The 19,673-nt window shown below is 31.3% G+C and overlaps 1 long non-coding RNA gene across 1 annotated transcript; it reads left to right on the plus strand.

Moving 5' to 3' along the window:
- Positions 1–309: 309 nt before the first annotated feature.
- Positions 310–1,956, plus strand: LOC134273610 (uncharacterized). The gene is made up of 3 exons (XR_009993452.1): positions 310–414; positions 1,506–1,763; positions 1,814–1,956. It is a non-coding gene; the product is annotated as an uncharacterized LOC134273610 (long non-coding RNA).
- Positions 1,957–19,673: the final 17,717 nt, after the last annotated feature.

A 19,673-nucleotide genomic window follows, 5' to 3' on the forward strand; every position in this document is an offset into this window, starting at 1 on the left:
GTGCATTATAAGTAAATGCATATGCACATGACCCTGGATATTTTGACATAGTAAACGATGACAAAAGTTATTAAAAGAGTATTTGGTTTTCTAAAGTTCTGTTATAAATGTAAATGCTGTATTTATCCTCAGTTCATGTGAAGTATAACCTGCATGTAACTCAGAGTGCATTAAATTTTTTTATGATAAGTCATTCTATAATTGAATTTAAATTAGAAAATGTTTACAAAATTGTGGTAAAATACATGATCTCTTTTACAAGCCTGTCCTCTTTGTCTCTAAATTGTTGCTTCACTTACAATGTAAAATGAGGTTGTGTATCACAGAATTGTATGATTTCCCAGGATCAGCTGAGAAGTTGTTTCACTGGATTATTTAATGGATAGGCCTATTGGGCATATAGTTGGATATTTTGTAAGTTTGTCTTGTTTTTTGTTTACATTTCCTATGAATGTCATCTTTACATTTAACCATGATTATATGGTTCCTATTACTGTGTAATACTTATGTGATCTGATGTCTCTAACATTGATATAAGCACAGCCTTATTAAGACTTGAAAATACTAAGGGATCCTCAGAATGTTAATAAATCATTTTGCATGAGTTATGATATAATCTCATAACCCCTTATGTTGGTCACCCTTGGAATTCAGACTTATTAAATTGTGAGCAAAGAGATATTAATTAGGAATGTAATAAGAGAAAAGGAGAAATTTAGAAAAGATTAATCCTAAGTCATTTACATTTGTTTTGATTCTAAATATGTGTGATATATGGCAAACATATAATTTCATTTTCACTTTTGTTTCTTAGTAATGAGCTTTTCAAAAAAAAAAAAAAAAAAAAAATAAGGACTACATGGCGTACATGCTTGTATTTTGTTTGTATATTATACTGTACTGACAGGCATTTAACAAAATTGAATCTGCTGTTAAGAAAAAGTCTTTTAATGTCTAAATAATTACTCTGATAATCATTTTTATTTGTGATATAAATGAAGTAAATGTGCCTTTTAATAAGAAATATTTTCATGATCTTTTTTGCATTGTGTTTAAGCATGCATTTTGCATGCAGTATTTTAAGTGACAATAACAAAATGGTTTTATTTTTATTTCTACAGTCATCACCATGGAAGATTTGTTTCGTTCCTTTTTTACATGTTTACATTTTTAAATTGATTGAACTGGTAAGTAAAAGATATTATTTTGAAAATCAAGAGTGGTTGATGGTAATGACCATTTTTAACTGTATTGATCTCCTTTAGAAGGAGAGCTCCATATAAAGACATACAAAAGTAATCAAATTTTAAAACTAAAATGTATGATTTTTTCTTTGCCAAATGATAGTTTACAGCTGAAGATAACATATCTATATAATACGTTAAATATGGCTAATTTGTTAACCCTCAGCTACCTTAATAGCATAGTTGGTAAAGATAGCAAGTTTAGACTCCAATTGCTGATGAATTTTGAATTTTCCATTTAATATTAACATTATATCACAGGGAAAGAATACTATAATGTGGCCCATCAGGATGACCAGTAAAGAAATCTTAATGACCCTCTTGACTATGTATAAAGACTGTAACCTTATAACTGATGTAAGAAGATCTGATTGTGTGGAATTAAAATTCCCTGGTGTTTCTACTACCCAAGATCTTCTTATGAGTGCATGGGACTGCTGTAAACCATCTCCTGTTAAAACATACCTTGGAGCATGACACTTTATTCATAAAAGGTACTTTCAATATCATTTCTATGAGGTTCTTTCTATTTTATTCATAAAAGGTACTTTCAATATAATTTCTATGAGTTTTTGTTCTTTCTATTAATAATCTAGTATTTAATTCCAGTGTTATATCTCCTTTAACCTCATTAATATGTATGCTTCCAAAATCTTAGATCTGTCTGTATAGTTTCTTCAGCTCTTTGAACACAAATACCCTGATTCAATCTTTTGAGATACAGTACCCGCATCGTTATTCTTTAAAGGTACACGATACGATAGGATACACGCACGATACGATAAGATACACGCACGATACGATAGGATACAAGCACGATAGGACAGGATACACGCACGATAGGATAAACGCAAAACACGATAAACGCAAAACACGATACATGCAAAACACGATACACGCAAAACACGATAGACCTGATACACGCAAAACACGATAGGATAAACGCAAAACCTGATAGGATTGTTTCAAAATGCGGAACGTTTTCTGACAAGATGAACAGATTATTTTGTTTAGATACTGCAATTTTTTAATTTTAATTCTTGCAAAGCTTCAAATCTAAATTATAAAGTACATTTAATTATTATAATTTAAAAAAATTGAGATCACTGGTAATTTTTCAAAAGTTGTTTATTTTTATATATTTATATTTTTTCTGACTGATTAAATGGATTATTACATGTATGAAATGGAGACTGTTATTTTTTTAATTTCAAAATTTCTACTCAAGGGTGTGAATTTACGGTTATTTGCGTAAATATTGAAATTCTCATCTTAAGGTTGAACTATGACTCGTTTTGTTATTGATAATTTAACGTACATATAGTTGTTGCACAAAAATCCCTTACATAATTATGTGCCGTTTCTCACGGGTACTAATATGAATTTATGAAACTCTATTAATAGATTCATAATTCATGAAAAAAAATATACATTTGTTATTTCACGGAACAAATTTACGCAATAGATTATATATTTGTATTAAATGTCTAAAGCTTACAATCTGCGGTGTATCCATAAATAGCAATGAAATATTAAAATCTCAGAAAAAAATACATGTAGAAGACTGGCTGAAAGAAAGGTCCAAAGAAATCGGCTTTAGGAACTATATACATTTCCTGAGTAGAAATCTAAATAACTGTTTACATAATGACGCTCTGCATTGATACATGTAAACCGTGTCAACAGAATATGAATCTGCGACTAATGCACATGTACATGTACGTTACGCTAAGCTCTCACTTATGCACATGTATATGTAAACATTTATATATCATATAATTAAAACCTCATATTAATGAACGAATATTGAAGGATAAAATACTTTTTCCTTTACAATACAAACCACAAAAATTAAAACAAATATTGAAAGTCCGTAACCAATTTAAAGTTAGATAAATATGATCTAACCAAATAGCCAAAAATAATATTGACTTCTAAAACAAAGTTATATACGTATGGAATGAAATCAATTAACACTATAAATCGATTTGGTGCAATACATTTACTCGTCTTGCATGGTCACGGCATAATCAGACTTCTTTTTTTATTATTAAAGTAAAATACCGTAGAAAAAAATAATGCGAGCAAATTTTCATAGTTAAGAATGTTAGAATTATTTCAATCTTTTCTACGATCAAAGAAATTGTTTCCTAGAATTAATTTTGTCTGTAACCCGATGAAAACCCAGTGATCCGAAAGAAAACCCGATGATCCGAATTTCATGTACCATAATTGTAGTATTTTTTTTTTTATTTTTTAAAAGACTTTTTTACATAATCATTATTGATACATCGATATCGTACAAATAAAAATAAATCAGCGGATTGAGTTAAGGTAGGATTCTTCTCAGATTTCTAATATTTAAAAATTAATGAAATTCTCACAGAATCAAGAAGACAATATCAGTAAGTGATAGTATCTGTGAGATTTAATTTGACCGTTTTATATTAGAGGCAAGGTCAGGTCAAGGTCATTATCTTTTTCCTTGACATTAAGAATTAAAAAAGGCCAATCATGTGATACCTACTTCTATTTCAAAAGATTAAAGATTGTTCTTTTTTCATAATAACATATTACTATATCGGGTCTATAGCATGAGATTATCAAATTTACATAAACAATTTAACTAAACTGGGTATTGGCTAATCCGAATTTTCTCTGTTCTTCTTAATTTTTTAGGATATATTAGTTATTTTCAGATGCTTCCTATACTTAACTTTTTCTTATTTTCACATATAATAAAGTAGTCTTACAAATGTACAAAATGATACAAAAACAAAAAGTTTTGATCGTTTATTAAGAGCCAAAAAATACTTTTTATGGATTTTTGGCTCAAATCTGCACTTGGGTAGGAAGCGTTTAAAAGCTAACAAAGTTCTAGTTTGTTTGAAAAATCATATTTATTGATATATTTTGAAAGTTTAGTCCCTCATTATTAATTTAACTTACATTTGAAAATTTCTCCAAGTCTTCGATTGTGTAAAATTATAACTAAATTCATTGTTCAATTATGATTTTGAGTGGCAGAAAAGAAGATATTTTCATACGCCACCATTCTGCGAAAAATATAGTCCCTGCTAGTTTTCAAACGCAGTTTACCATTTCTATTCTAAGTTGTACAATTGTAACGAGGAAAGAAAAATATGGTCTTTTAAATCCTTTTCACCTCAATATATAAGGTATATAAGCAAATGTATTTTGAATATATCATCTAGTCAGAAACCAGAGAAGAATCCTACCTTAAGGGACTTTGTTTCATCAAAATTGATTTAAATGAGTTTTTGAATTTAAATTCAAGCAAGGAAATGCTTTTTTTAAATCCATACATTGTAATATTATTTAATTGATTTAGCAAAAAAAAACTTTTATGCGTGTAGTTCACACAAGGTATGAACAGAATCCCGAAATTTGATACTGTTTGACATAAGGTGAGAGAGCAGTTCAGGTATGTTGACGGTGAACACACACGGGACGAGCTGTCATTTAGGGGGATAGGGGAGAAGGGGGAGGGGGTGTTGACCGCACAGGAATGCAGTGTGCTGATTAGAGAGGCACACATACGTTTCAGTTTTCTGGAATGGAAAGCTCTTCGATTTGACACTCAGGTGCATTATATTTTCAGTTTATTTCCACACCGAAAATGTAGGCTGTTTAAAGACATCATGTTTTTTCCTTTATATTATTTTTAGATTATTTAATGCCAGATAAAATTAATGAAAAACGTCTTTTTTATAATAACTGCCATGGTTTGATAAATTGGGTAGAGCATTTCCATCCATTATATTTTATAATTTTGATTTTTTTTAAAATTTAGATATATTAAGGAATTTATCTAATTAGATAGTGATTAAAATAAATTTAAAAAATTGAGACTAAACGGACAAAATCAGTGTTTAAGTTATCTGGATCAATGTTTTAAATGCTTTGTTATTATTTATCTTTTAAATTAATATTTTGAATAATTGTAGATACATTCAGATCAGAGGCGAAAACACATTTCTAATATTACCAGACGATTGATCGGGAGAAAATGAATATTGCAATTAAAAAAGATACATATCAATCCCCTGCTTATTATTATTATAATTTTTCCGGGGGGGGGGGGGTGTTACGTGTACATCGTGACCTACCAAAAAATCATTCTCTAGTGACTCTGACTAATTTAAGAAAATCTTATTAAAATGTAATTTTGACCAAAAAAAAATCATACAATTCGAATTACTTATTTCGAATCGATTATTTCATTTTCAAAAATTAATTTTGATTCTCTGCTTGACTATGATATGATTATTTTCTTAATTTAATCTATTATTAATCATTTAATTTATTAATTGTATAATTTTTATATTTATTCTTTTCCTTCCATGCTTTAATATTTATTTTAAGATGAAAAACTGAGAGATAAAACTTTCTTTTCTCTTTCTTGGCTAAAAAAATCTTATTTTAGCTAACAAAACGAAAAAGGAACTCGGAATACCTCGGTAGTTTCTTCCTGGTGTAAAGATAAAAGGCGAAGGTCTCCGAATATACAGGATAAACGCAAAACACGATACACGATAGAACCTGATAAACAATCTAAACGATCAACGCAAAACACGATAAACGGAAAACACGATAGAAAACGCAAAACACGATAAACGGAAAACACGATACGATAGGATACACGCACGATACGATAGGATACACGCACGATAGACACGATAGATTTGTAAAGAATAACGATGCGGGTTCTGTAAACATCATAGAGACAGCATAGATGATTATAAGAGTGTGTATCACAATCTTGACCATGAGGTTCAATTTAAATGGTCTACACATGTGTAAGGCACAAAAAATGGCAATGGGAATTAGTTTGACAAAATACACAATTTTGTAATAAACAAAAGCTGGAAATTCACTCTCATAATAGGATAAATATCTTCCAAGAGTTCAGTTTGGACTTCCTTTATTAATCCTGGTCTCTTCTTCTCTATGGAGTTAAAGTCCCGTGTCTTTAACAATTTTTTTTTCCTGACAACTGTTTTTTCTCCTATCATTTAAAACCTGACTTCTTCTCCAGTCAAAGGTCTTTCAGGGTAATGCAGGTAATTCTTACCCACTTGTGGTAATAAATGGTTATATTCTTCATTGGCTTCTTCTGTAATCAAGGGTCTGTCCATTTAATATCTGACACTATTAGGATCACCCTTTTCTGGGCATAATTGGCTATACAGTGTATTTTTCATGAGAAATGATCTCAATAGTGCCATCTCTTTTTATTTTGATTGGTATACCTCTGTCTACATCTTTCTCTGTAAAAATTCTCTTTCCAAGCCTAATTTTACTCATTCCTTTACTCTTTTCTTTACTGGGGGTGTTACCCATAGTTTTAAAAACCCAAAATGAGATGTAACACCTTAAGCTTGATTTATACCCTTTTTTGTCAATATTTAGAATTCTAGTAAGCTTATGTTGCATATCAGTTTTTTTAAAAAAGACATATTTTTTTCCTTTCAAGTATTCTCAATGAAGAGCTCATTAAATTATGCAGAGACTAACAGAATATATCGTATACTGATACAAGAACATAAAACAGGAGATGGATAGAGGATTCAAGAAGCACATGAATAAATATGATTCCAAACCGAGTCAATCATTATGATCCTGAATATTGGTTTACAGGATGACAAAGAACTACAGATTATGGGACAGGATTGTATCTTTCACTGTCAGAAACAGATTATGGATAAGATATAGTCATTTATCAAACTGAGACCTATAGTCAAATCAAGTATTGAAAATATGATTTTCTGATAGCACGAGCTCTTTGAAAACTAATTCTCATGGACTTCAAAGTATCTAAATGTTACTTTAATTTATTTTTTTTTACCAATTCATATTGAAGACAGTTGTTATGTATGGGAATTACACATTTAAACCTTTTATTTTACATCTTATTTTTACAACCCCCTAGAAATTACACAGATATCCAGATGCTGGATTTGATGCAATTATCACATTCCTGGAATTGTAAATACATTTAGTTTGTGTATGTATCAAGTCTAATTTTAAATTTAAAATAGGTCTCAATAAGACTCCCAATAAAGATGAAAGTGTCCCATAATCTGTAGTTTGATAATATCTTGAATATCTTTATCATACCATATTCCTCATACGTATTACTTATAGAATGGTTGTAGGAATACACTTTGTTATTTAGGACACTTTGTCAAGGTCAAAGCATAAGATTATTGAGATGACTACTTTGACAATATTTTGTAACTTACAAACTTCACATCATAAGTACACAGATGAAGAATGAATAAGATATTTCTATAGATTTTTTGGATCATTTACTCCTGGGTAAAAGTTAGGTACTGAGGTTTCTGATATGAGTCGTTGAATGCAATAACTTCAGCACTGTGTGATAACTTATAGACTTTATAAAAAATTAGGTGCAGATTCTTAGGAAAGGATTAAAATGTTAATCAAATGTACAATGTTCAAGGGTGTTTATATGACTATTACTATGTAATACCTTGGGTTTCTGTAAAAATCCTATATTCACTACATAGATAAAGACCTGTATAATATATATTTTGAACTATGATGAAGAAAAAAAAAGGTCAAAAGCTCTCCCCTTCATATCTTTCATATTCTGTCATACATGACAATAGATAAATTGCAGTCATTTAAGAAACTGAGATCTAATCAAATCCTTGAATTGATATTGTGATTTTCTGATAGTATGAGATCTTCAAAAAACTAATTCCCAGACTTCAAAATATCAAAATTTAACTTTTAATTCGTCCATTTCAAATTGAAGACAGTTGTTATGTATGATTTTTAGCTCACCTGAGCCAAAGGCTAAAGTGAGCTTTTCTGATCAAAATTTGTCCGTTGTCTGTCGTTGTCGTTGTAGTCGTTGTTGTGGTTGTTGTCGTTGGCGTTGTCGTCGTCGTAAACTTTTCACATTTTCATCTTCTTCTCAATAACCACTGGGCTAATTTCAACCAAACTTGCCACAAAGTATCCTTGGGTATAGGGGATTCAAGTTTGTTCAAATGAAGGGCCAAGCCCTTTTTCAAGGGGATATAATCACAAATTTGAGAAAAATTAATGGCATTTTCAAAAAAGTCTTCTTCTCAAGAACCACTGGGCCAGGAAAGATGAAACTTATGTGGAATCATCCTTGGGTAGTGTAGATTCAACTTTGTTCAAATCATGACCCCCGGGGGTAGGGTGGGACCAAAATGGCCGATCAAAATTTAACATAGAAATATATAGGAAAAATCTTTTCAAAATCTTCTTCTCAAGAACAACTGGGCTAGGAAAGTTGAAACTCATGTGAAATTAGCCTCAGGTAGTGTAGATTCAGGTTTGTTCAAATCATGACCCCCAGGGGTAGAGTGGGGCCAAAATGGCCGATCAAAGTTTTACATAGGAATATATAGGAAAAATCTTTTAAAGGCCTATCAAAGTTTTACTTAGGAATATAGATGGACAACTTTAAAATCTTCTTTTCAAGTACTTTAAAGCCATGATTAGAGATATTTATATGGAATCATCCTCAGGTAGTGTAGATTCTAGTTTGTTCAAATTATGACCACTAGGGGTAGGGTGGGGCTAAAATTTGGGATCCAAGTTTTACATTAAAATGTATGTAAAAGTCTTATTATCAAGAATAGCAAAGCAATGATTAGTGGTACCAGTATTTATATTGAAGCATTCTCAGGTAGTGTAGACTTAAATTTGTTCAAATCATAACCCCAAAGGGTAGGGTGGGGCCACTATGGTGGATCAAATAAAGGAAAAAAATCCCAAGAACAGAAAAGCGATGTTTAGTCATATTGGCTTGTAAGAATCCTCATGTATTGAAGATTTAAATTTGTTCAAATCATGGCCCTTTAGGTTAGGGAGGGACAAAATGGGGAATCAAATTCAAATTACATGTATTACGACATAATATATAGGAACAAAATGTTTAAAAAAGAAATCTTTTCATCAACAACAGCAAAGTTATATGCTGTATTGATATGAAGGCATTCTCAAATAGGATTAAAATTAAAGCTCTCCCCCCCCCTCACCTCAGTAAACTTTCAGTTCTGATCTGATATGTGTTTTTTCCTAGCCAATTGCTCAGGTGAGCGCTGTGGCCCCTGGGCCTCTTGTTATACATTGGATCCCCTAACAAATTACAAAGATGTTTAGAAGCTAGCCGTGGTGTAATTATTACTTTCCTGGAACTGTAAATACATTTTGTTTGTGTATGTGTGTGTCCTTTTTTGAATTTAGTAGGTCTCAATAGGACCCCCTTAAAGATGCAAGTGTCCCCAATCTGTGATGTAATAAGATCTTAAATATTTCTATCATCCCATAGACTTTATGCTTACTACACAGAACAGGTTAGAGTAATACACTTAGTTTTATAGGACACTTTGTCAGGGTCAAAGCATGATATTATTGAGATAACAACCTTTGACAATAATTTGTAACCTACAAACTTCACATCATAAGTAAAGAAAGATTCGGAGATTTTCTATAGATTTTTGGATCATTTTTCTCCTGGGTAAAATTCAGTTGTTGTAAGTTTAACATTTTGTGATAACCTAGAGATTTTATATCAGCTTTATTGAGTGGTATAGCATATTCTTTGGAAAGAATTGAAATGTAAATCATATGCACTATGTTCAAGGATGTTTAAAGACTATTACTATGTAATACCTTAGAATTATGTAAAAATCTTATTATCACTGCATAGGTAAAGACTGGTTGGAATAATATATGTTTTGAAATGAGGTTTAGGGAAAAAAAGTCAAGTTTGTGGATATGACTTTTATTCAGATGGTGCAGTACACCAACTCTGTTGATTTACATACCTTCAGTAATAAAAAGACAGATATTGGGAAGACTCCTCTGGATTTTGAAATTTTCATTCAAAAGTATAGAATTTCTTTTAAATTTGAAAGATTAAATGGCAGCATATCATTTGCTTGTGAATTGAAAAATAAATCCAAACATATACATCTTTGGATGATAATTGTAGAATTTTATCAATTACTGGACTTCGGTCTTGATATCATCCTTTAATGTCTTTAAGATTTTAATGATTCTCTTTTAGTTTTAGTTGAATAAGTTTCTTTTCTATATGTGAAAATGACATCATCTGCATGTTATATGAAGAAGAAAATTTTCATTACAATGAAAGAGATTGTTTTGTTAAACATAACGCATTCATGCACAAATAAATTTTTAAATTTCTAATAGCTAGGGGTTCATATTTCTTTATATGGAATGCTAAGTACTGTTGATCTCAATTTTAGTGAACAAATACATTCTAGTAGAAAAAAAATGTACATGATGTGTCAGAAAAGCCTGTGGAAACTTATTGACTTTATCATTGCTGATAAAATCAAATTATGAGTTTCATCTTTGTTACATTGTAAACATTTCTAAGTAGGGCACACATCAGAAACTCTTAAAATTCAGAGTATCAGGGTTTAGAATAACAATCCCAAATGATTTTTGGACGCTTTTTATGTATCAAAAAGTCAAAACAGAATGTCTGTTCACAGATGTTCCAAAGGAAAACAAGCACAAAGAAATGATTTGTAATGTTCTTTATGTGATTCATGTAAAATATATTTTAAAAAGTGTACTCTAACATTTATCTTTTTGCATAAAGACATATTTTTGTGGAGAATTTTTCATAACTTTGAAAAAGTAGTCTTATTGTATTATATGGGTAGCTTAAAATCGTGTAGACTTTAAAGTTGTACATGATGTGTTACACACTTACATATGTAACCATTTCATTTCAGGGTATTCAGCATATATTGTGGCTTTGTATTAAATTTGTTTGCTTATGTAATAAATTATTTGAGAATACTCAAATTAGGAAATATATGAGAGAATAGGCAAGAAAATCAGTTTTAAAAATGTTTTTTTCTACAAAGGGGTTAATCTATATATTTAATCTATAAGTAAATTCATTCTATACATTTAAGGTATTTCTGTATGAAATAAACTTACATTTGAGCATATAAAGACAATTGTAAACATTACTTTAACCAGTTAAAAAAATGATCAGATTCACTGTCAGCATGTTATTTCCTATAAAATAAATAAGAAAACAATTTTATATGAGTCAGTTACTTAATGTAAATAAGAAGCATTGGAAGTTTGGAATATTTCACAAAGTTGATTGAGCATAATTCTCACAGTTGGAGCATTATGATTTTACCCTAAAAGAAACCATTTCAAATTTCAATATATGGATCATGTTTAGTCATGCAGTATATAATTTACACTTGCCTAACAGTAAATGGTTATCTCTATTCAGGGTCAATCCAAAGATCAACAAGGAATGAAAAAATATATCTTTTTATGTATCAAACTTGCAGGTTTTGTTGCTATAAATTCACTGCGTTCATTTTCTGTTTTCTTTCTATGTATGGATAGACCTAACCTGAAAAATCAAAATACAAGTAGTAAATAAATTATGTCAGATAATGAAGGTATACAGCAGAAAATTACATGAACTGAGCAGAGGATTCCGAGTTTCCCTCAGATATGGCCGCCGAGTGATGCGAAATAAAAAAAATGTGGATTCATCTATTATGATTGAGACTTGTTCATAATATGAATGATGGACACTATGACATTTAGAATGACATTACATTGATTCAATTCTATGAACAGTTCTTAATCCATACAGTCAAAATGGAGGAAATTTTTTTTTATAGGCATAAATTAACAAACACGCAATTCATCAGAATTTTACTCTTCGAAGAAAAGGAACCTTACTTGCTTTGTTGAGTTGACATTCCTTTTTTTGTCTTTGGTAGGTATACTAATGGTTTCTGACTAGTATAATGAAAACTTTTTATTTAAGAGTCATCAGATTCTCCTGATATTTTGGTTAAAATAAATTCATGACATCAAATAATTTGTTCATACAAAGGAAAAAAAAAATTTTCTCCATTTTGACTGTATGGATGAAGAATTATTCTTAAGAAATAAGGTATCATTTTTTGAGTGTTATTGGGATGTAAAACGGGTTGGTCACGTGATCAAATCCCATAAAGCCCGAAGGGCTTTATGGAAGATTTGATCATGTGCCAACCCGTTTTACATCCCAATAACACTCAAAAAATGATACCTTATTACTTATATTTACATTTGTGACTTATTCATACTTAAAACTTGCCTGATTGTGACTTTTAACGTGTGAAATGCATTATTTTTCAAACCCAACGGCATGTATGTAATCCACTGACCGCGCGTCGACCCTTTATGACGTCACAGAGAAATTACGTCGAACGTTTATCCATACGAACATCTATGACCTCTTGACCCCGTACCTGTATTTATACAGTTATAAAAACGCTTGCTTTCAGTAGTGTTATATAAAGGAAAATATTTGCAAATGTAAATATATATAATTGAATCAATGTATTGTCATTCTAAATGTCATTATGAAAATGCCCATCATTCATAATATGTACAAGTCTCAATCCTAATAGATGAATCCACATTTTTTTTCTTAAATTTATTGAATTTATTGCAACAAAACCTACAAGTTTAATACATAAAGAGAAATATTTTTTCATTCCTTTTTGACCTTTGGATTGACGCTGAATAGAGATACTGTACCATTTACTTTTTTGGCAAGTGTAAACTATATACTGCATGACTAAGCATGATTTGTATATTGAAATTTGAAATGGTTTCTTTAATGTTTAAATCATAATACTCCAACTGTCATAGTGAGAATTATGCTCAATCAACTTTTTGAAATATTCCGAACTTCCAATGCTTCTTATTTACATTAAAAAAAACTGACACAAATAAAATTGTTTTCTTATTCATTTTACAAGAAATAATATGCTGACAGTGAATCTGATCATTTTTTAACTGGTTAACACGTGCTTCTTGAATCCTCTATCCATCTCCTGTTTTATTTTCTTGTATCAGTGTTTTAAGATAGGATATATTCTGTTAGTCTCTGCATAATTTAATGAGCCCTCCATTGAGAATACTTGAAAGGAAAAAAATATGTCTTTTTAGGACACCTGAGTCACTCAGGTGACCTATTGCCATCCGTGTTTGTCCGTCGGCGTCCGTCGTCCGTCCTTCGTCGTGTGTTAACATTTGAACATTTTCAGCTTCTTCCCTGAAACCGTTAAACCAATTTCAACCAAATTTTGTATACAGCATCTGAGGGTGAAGGGAAACAAAAATTGTGAATTTCATGGCCCTGCCCCCCTGGGGCCTGAGGGGTGGGGCCAAAACCACTAAAATTAATGCAATCTTTAAAAATCTTCTTCTTTACGCCTGGACACCAAGCAGTCAAACTGTTTGCATGATTGTAATCAGCAATGAGTCGTCTACCAAAATTGTGAAATTCATGGTCCTGGGGTCAGGGGTTCTAGTGCTAGAGCGGGGCTAAATAAGTAGGTAGTGAAAATGCATTATTTCTTTGAAAATCTTCTTCTCTGCTCCTGGGTATCAAATAAACCAACTAAGTACATAGTTATGATGAGCAAGAATGCCTCTACCAAAATTGTGAATTTTATGGCCCCAGGGTCAGGGGTTCTTGTTTTAGGGTGGGGCTCTAATGATCATATAGTGAAATGCATGAATTCTTTGAAAATCTTCTTCTCTGCTCCTGGTTAATATGCTAATTATCTAATAACATATTTAAGGTCAGGATTTATTTTATTTACAGTTTTACAAACCCTCCGCTCAAGGTTTTGAATTTTCAGAAAAAAAAATCTTTCCCATGTCAAATTTGAGTCGGGATCGAGATTTCAAATTTACGAACTCGCATTTCTGGTTTTGCGATGAAACGGCGGGTAAATAAAGCTAGATCTGAGAAGAAAGTTTGGTTTAGTGTAAAATTCATTGATATGAGAGCCATTCAAAACGTTTCACCCGTTCAAAGGACAAATTAAATGCTGACGACTTTGTTGCACAATGACATGCTGGTGAGATAATTATGTATTCGTTTCAAAAGTATCTGTCTGTAAATTATTTTCCTCCCCCAGGTTTTAAACTGCCCGTGGTAGCTATTGCATATTGCCAGCGACATTGTTTAGGTTTCTGTTATAGCTTATAGTCTAAGCATCATTCTTCAGAAAAGGGTTTCTAATGCATCAGATGTAATGAATAAAAACTATGGGAGAAGTTAAGTCCATCTGAGGAAGAAATAAACAATAACCTGAAGAAAATAAAAAAAAATCAACTATTAAAAGGCAAGAATATACAAATATATACAGGCATGTAGTATCATTTGTAATAGCCAGAAAAATTATTTCACACTTAATTGAAAAAATGTTCACCCTACTCCCCAATACTCTCTTTCTGTTTTATGATAGGAGTTATAATTTTAGGCATCAAGTAAATTTTAGAACAATGTGTCTACACATTCAACCAACACATATTAAAAAAATGAAGATATATTGAAAGACTTTTAAAGAATTAATTTTTTAAAATATATTTTGATCAACATCACAAAATTCATATAACTGGCCCAAACTGGCAGATTATGAAATAAGCAATTAAATGTTCTACTTTCCTATTTGTAAGCACATTGTGTCCAGTGGTAAGGAGCCTATTAGAATAGCATAAAAAAAAAGAATGTTCAAATGTTAATAATTGATTTATCCAAATTTTTTTTTAATTCCTTCTCCTTCGGGACTTTTTTATTTTCATGTTCATAACTAAACCTAAACATAAAAAAATGCTGGCCTTATAATGAAGAAAGGGAACTCTCTCAAAATAGATAATTTGAGGGCCGCTGGGTCAGGGGTACCAGGGGGGTACTTTGACTAAAAATAAATTAATGCATTAAAATCTGCCCTTTGATAAGCAATGGTGCCTCTTTCAAAATTTGTAAATTTCATGGCTTTTGGATTAAAACACGAACCAAATACAATCGCTGGAAAGTTGTTACATGATACTCAGGTGACCTTTAAGGCCCGTGGGCCTCCTGTTTAAAAAATTCATATGCAACTTAAGCTTACTAGAATTCTAAATATTGACAAAAAAGGGTATAAATCAAGCTTAAGGTGTTACATCTCATTTTGGGTTCTTAAAACTATGGGTAACACCCCCAGTAAAAAAAAAGAGTAAAGGAATGAGTAAAATTAGGCTTGGAAAGAGAATTTTTACAGAGAAAGATGTAGACAGAGGTATACCAATCAAAATAAAAAGAGATGGCACTATTGAGATCATTTCTCATGAAAAATATAGCCAATTATGCCCAGAAAAGGGTGATCCTAAAAGTGTCAGATATTAAATGGACAGACCCTTGATTACAGAAGAAGCCAATGAAGAAATAACCATTTATTATAATCATCTATGCTGTCTCTATAATGTTTATTAAAATTCAAAAATTCATCATTTGGAGTCTAAACTTGCTATCTTTACCAACTATGCTATTAAGGTAGCTGAGGGTTAACAAATTAGCCATATTTAACGTATTATATAGATATGTTATCTTCAGCTGTAAACTATCATTTGGCAAAGAAAAAATCATACATTTTAGTTTTAAAATTTGATTACTTTTGTATGTCTTTATATGGAGCTCTCCTTCTAAAGGAGATCAATATCGTTAAAAAATGGTCATTACCGTCCACCACTCTTAATTTTCAAAATAATATCTTTTACTTATCAGTTCAATCAATTTCAAAATGTAAACATGTAAAAAAGGAACGAAACAAATCTTCCATGGTGATGACTGTAGAAATAAAAATAGAACCATTTTGTTATTGTCACTTAAAATACTGCATGCAAAATGCATGTTTAAAACAATGCAAAAAAGATCATAAAATATTTCTCATTAAAAGGCACATTTACTTCATTAATATCACAAATAAAAATGATTATCAGAGTAATCATTTAGACATTAAAAGACTTTTTTCTTAACAGCAGATTCAATTTTGTTAAATACCTGTCAGTACAGTATAATATACAAACAAAATACAAGCATGTACACCATATAGTCCTTAATTTTTTTGAAAAGCTCATTACTAAGAAACAAAAGTGAAAATGAAATTATATGTATGCCATATCACACATATTTAGAATCAAAAAAAATGTAAATGACTTAAGATTAATCTTTTCTAAATTTCTCCTTTTCTCTTATTACATTCCTAATTAATATCTCTTTGCTCACAATTCAATAAGTCTGAATTCCAAGGGTGACCAACATAAGGAGTTATGAGATTATATCATAACTCATGCAAAATGATTTATTAACATTCTGAGGATCCCTTAGTATTTTCAAGTCTTAATAAGGCTGTGCTTATATCAATGTTAGAGACATCAGATCACATAAGTATTACACAGGAATTAGAACCATATAATCATGGTTAAACTTAAACATGACATTCATAGGAAATGTAAACAAAAAACACGACAAACTTACAAAATACTGTAAATGTATTATATTTAGTGTGTACGATATTTAGCGGAAAGTGGCTTTTAAACAAGTTTGTGTAGATTTGATTTAGCGCATTTCTTAATATTCTTTTTCATGTATCATTGTTTAAGACATTTAGCGATGTACTTGAATTAGAGGAAGTATCTTTCCGCTAAAAGCGCTAAAAAGAATACACCGCCAAATGTAATACGTTTACAGTATCCAACTATATGCCCAATAGGCCTATACATTAAATAATCCAGTGAAACAACTTTTTAGCTGATCCTGGAAAATCATACAATTCTGTGATACACAACCTCATTTTACATTGTAAGTGAAGCAACAATTTAGAGACAAACAGGACAGGCATGTAAAAGATACCATGTATTTTACAACAATTTTGTAAACATTTTTCTAATTTAAATTCAATTATAGAATGACCTATCATAGAAATATTCAATGCACTCTGAGTTACATGCAGGTTAAACTTCACATGAACTGAGGATAAATACAGCATTTACCGATACATTTATAACGGAACTTTAGAAAACCAAATACTCTTTTAATAACTTTTGTCATCGTTTACTATGTCAGAATACCCAGGGTCATATGCATATGCATTTACTTATAATGCACTCAATATATATTTTACATGTAGATTTTTGAAATCACTGACTACATGAAGGTTTAAAAAGAAAGGGGGGGCACGCATGTTTATAAATTTACAGAGATTCTCAGACTGAGTTTTTCCCAGTTTTACTGGCCAACTGTTGCACCAGAATGTAAAAGTATGAGTGATAAATAAAATAAGACAGTCTGCAGGTTTCAATAAAAAATATCTAAGAAATAAGATTTATTGGCATATGATCTGAGTAATTATCTCCATATCCTTCATTTGGTCACTGTGATAAAAGGTTCATAGATATATTAGAAACTGAGAATGTCATTTTAATTGTTGTAAAAGCATGTATCAGAATTTCCATATTTTACCAATAATCCCCAAGTTTTCTCCTGGGGATTAATGTGTGTGTTTTCTATAGGTATGTTTGTTTACTACATTTGTATATATTTTAACAGTCGTACATTCTTGTTACTTGTTTGCTTCTTATGTGTTTCAATGTATACTTTGACTATCTCCAATTGTCCTGGAGATAGATCAGTTTTGTTAACGCATTGTAAGTCGGTTGTCAGTCCCCATGATCCAATATGCATTTTGTATATAATAAACTTGGTAACTGTAACATTGTTTGAGTTTTATATAAATTTGGATTTATTAGATATGCTATGAGGCTCCTCATAAAAAAATTCAGAATACTGATCCAACAAAAGGAATATGAGATAATGTATCATAACTCATACTAAATGATTTATGAGCATTTCGAGGATCTCTTAGTCCTAGTGTATTTTAGGGTAAACACGCATGGCAGTAATTATATCAATGTTATAAACATTAGGTATATAACACAGTAATAATTGATAAATACAAAGATGACCTTCATAGAAAATGTATTTTAAAAAAAAATAGAAAACTTACCAGATAATAAGGCTGTGAAGGACTAACATGACGTCATAATCAAGATTTGAATCGCTGCCAAGTTTATGACGCCACAATGCATAGGTAGCTGTGATTTGAATCGCTGCCAAATCGTAGTAGCAGCGTATAGTAAATAAAAAAGCTAGTACATTGTCGTATTTAGGGTTGTACAAGTTGACCCACCTAACCCCCAGGGGGAATGTACTGAGTTGACCCACCCAACCCCCTCAAGGTGGCTGTACTTAGTTGAACCGCATAGCCCCACCCCAGGGTTAGGGTTAGGGTTAGGGTTAGGGCTGTACTTAGTTGACCCACCTAACCCCAGGGTTAGGGTTAGGGGTTAGAGTTAGGGTTAGGGGTTAGGGTTAGGTTAGGGTTAGGGTTAGGGCTGGGGCTGTACTCAGTTGACCTCCCTATCCCCCCAGGGCCCAAACCTGCACTCAATTGACCTCCCCAGCGGCTTAGCCAATCAGAATCCAGTATTTTGACCTCATTTGCATAAAATGTGCACTCAGTTGACCCAGTCGGCCAGACCGTTTATATTACTTTTAAATTAGACAGAAAATTTCATCTCGACTTCGATTTGATAAAAATCTGTATCTAAAATTACATGTAAAGTCTTCATTGTGTTTTGATGAAAAAAAAGATTTTATTAAATTTTATTTATTCAATGCAATTTAAAACAAATGGAATTAATTTTTTAAAACTTATTCATTCTTGAATTTTGTTCTTTGCCCGAGATTATAGCAAATACCTTTTCTTAATTGAATTCGACTTTCCATCGGCGAACGGAGTTTTGACGCTGTTTACAGAGATAATAGAAAATATACACATGCATACTATACATGGTTGTGTTGATAAATTATCGTAGGAGACAATGGTAATAAACAGTTTGGTAGTGCATTTCCTAACTGTAAATTAGTGCGTTTCTGAGGAGGGGGGTACTGAGTGTAATTCGGAGTTAGATACCCTGTATTATAAAACTAAAGGTTAAAATTTATTTCCGAAACAAGTACATGTGCTTTCAGAATAGACCCGAGAAGATTTATAACACCTAATGAAACGCTTACCTAATACTTTCAGTGTTGGTCATTCGAATCGAAATAAGCCTTTATTATTTTTGATATCTTCAGTAAATATGTTCTATGAATAACAGTGCGACATTTAACTCCGAACACGACATTTTTCCGGACTTTTGCCAACCACTTTTCCAAAGATACATGGAAACCATTAATGTCATCTGGTGGGATTTTTTTAATCGCACAAGTTGGACTAACCTTTACACCTGAATATCTGCTAGTTTAAAAATATTACACTAGTCCTGCAATCAAGAAATCCCATGGGATTATGGTGGGATTTTCTCTCCTAACCAATATCCCACCATCATTCTGTGGGAGAAAAATGAGTTCTGTGGGATTTTTCTCCTATAGAATCAAAACTCCCATTTTTAATCCTACATGGAATTTTTTATTCCATAATTTGTGAAATG

The sequence above is a fragment of the Saccostrea cucullata genome, unplaced genomic scaffold, assembly GCF_032062105.1.
Source record: "Saccostrea cucullata isolate Sc308-1 unplaced genomic scaffold, CSIRO_AGI_Scuc_v1 ctg15414, whole genome shotgun sequence".
NCBI classification, from domain to species: Eukaryota; Metazoa; Mollusca; class Bivalvia; order Ostreida; family Ostreidae; genus Saccostrea; species Saccostrea cuccullata.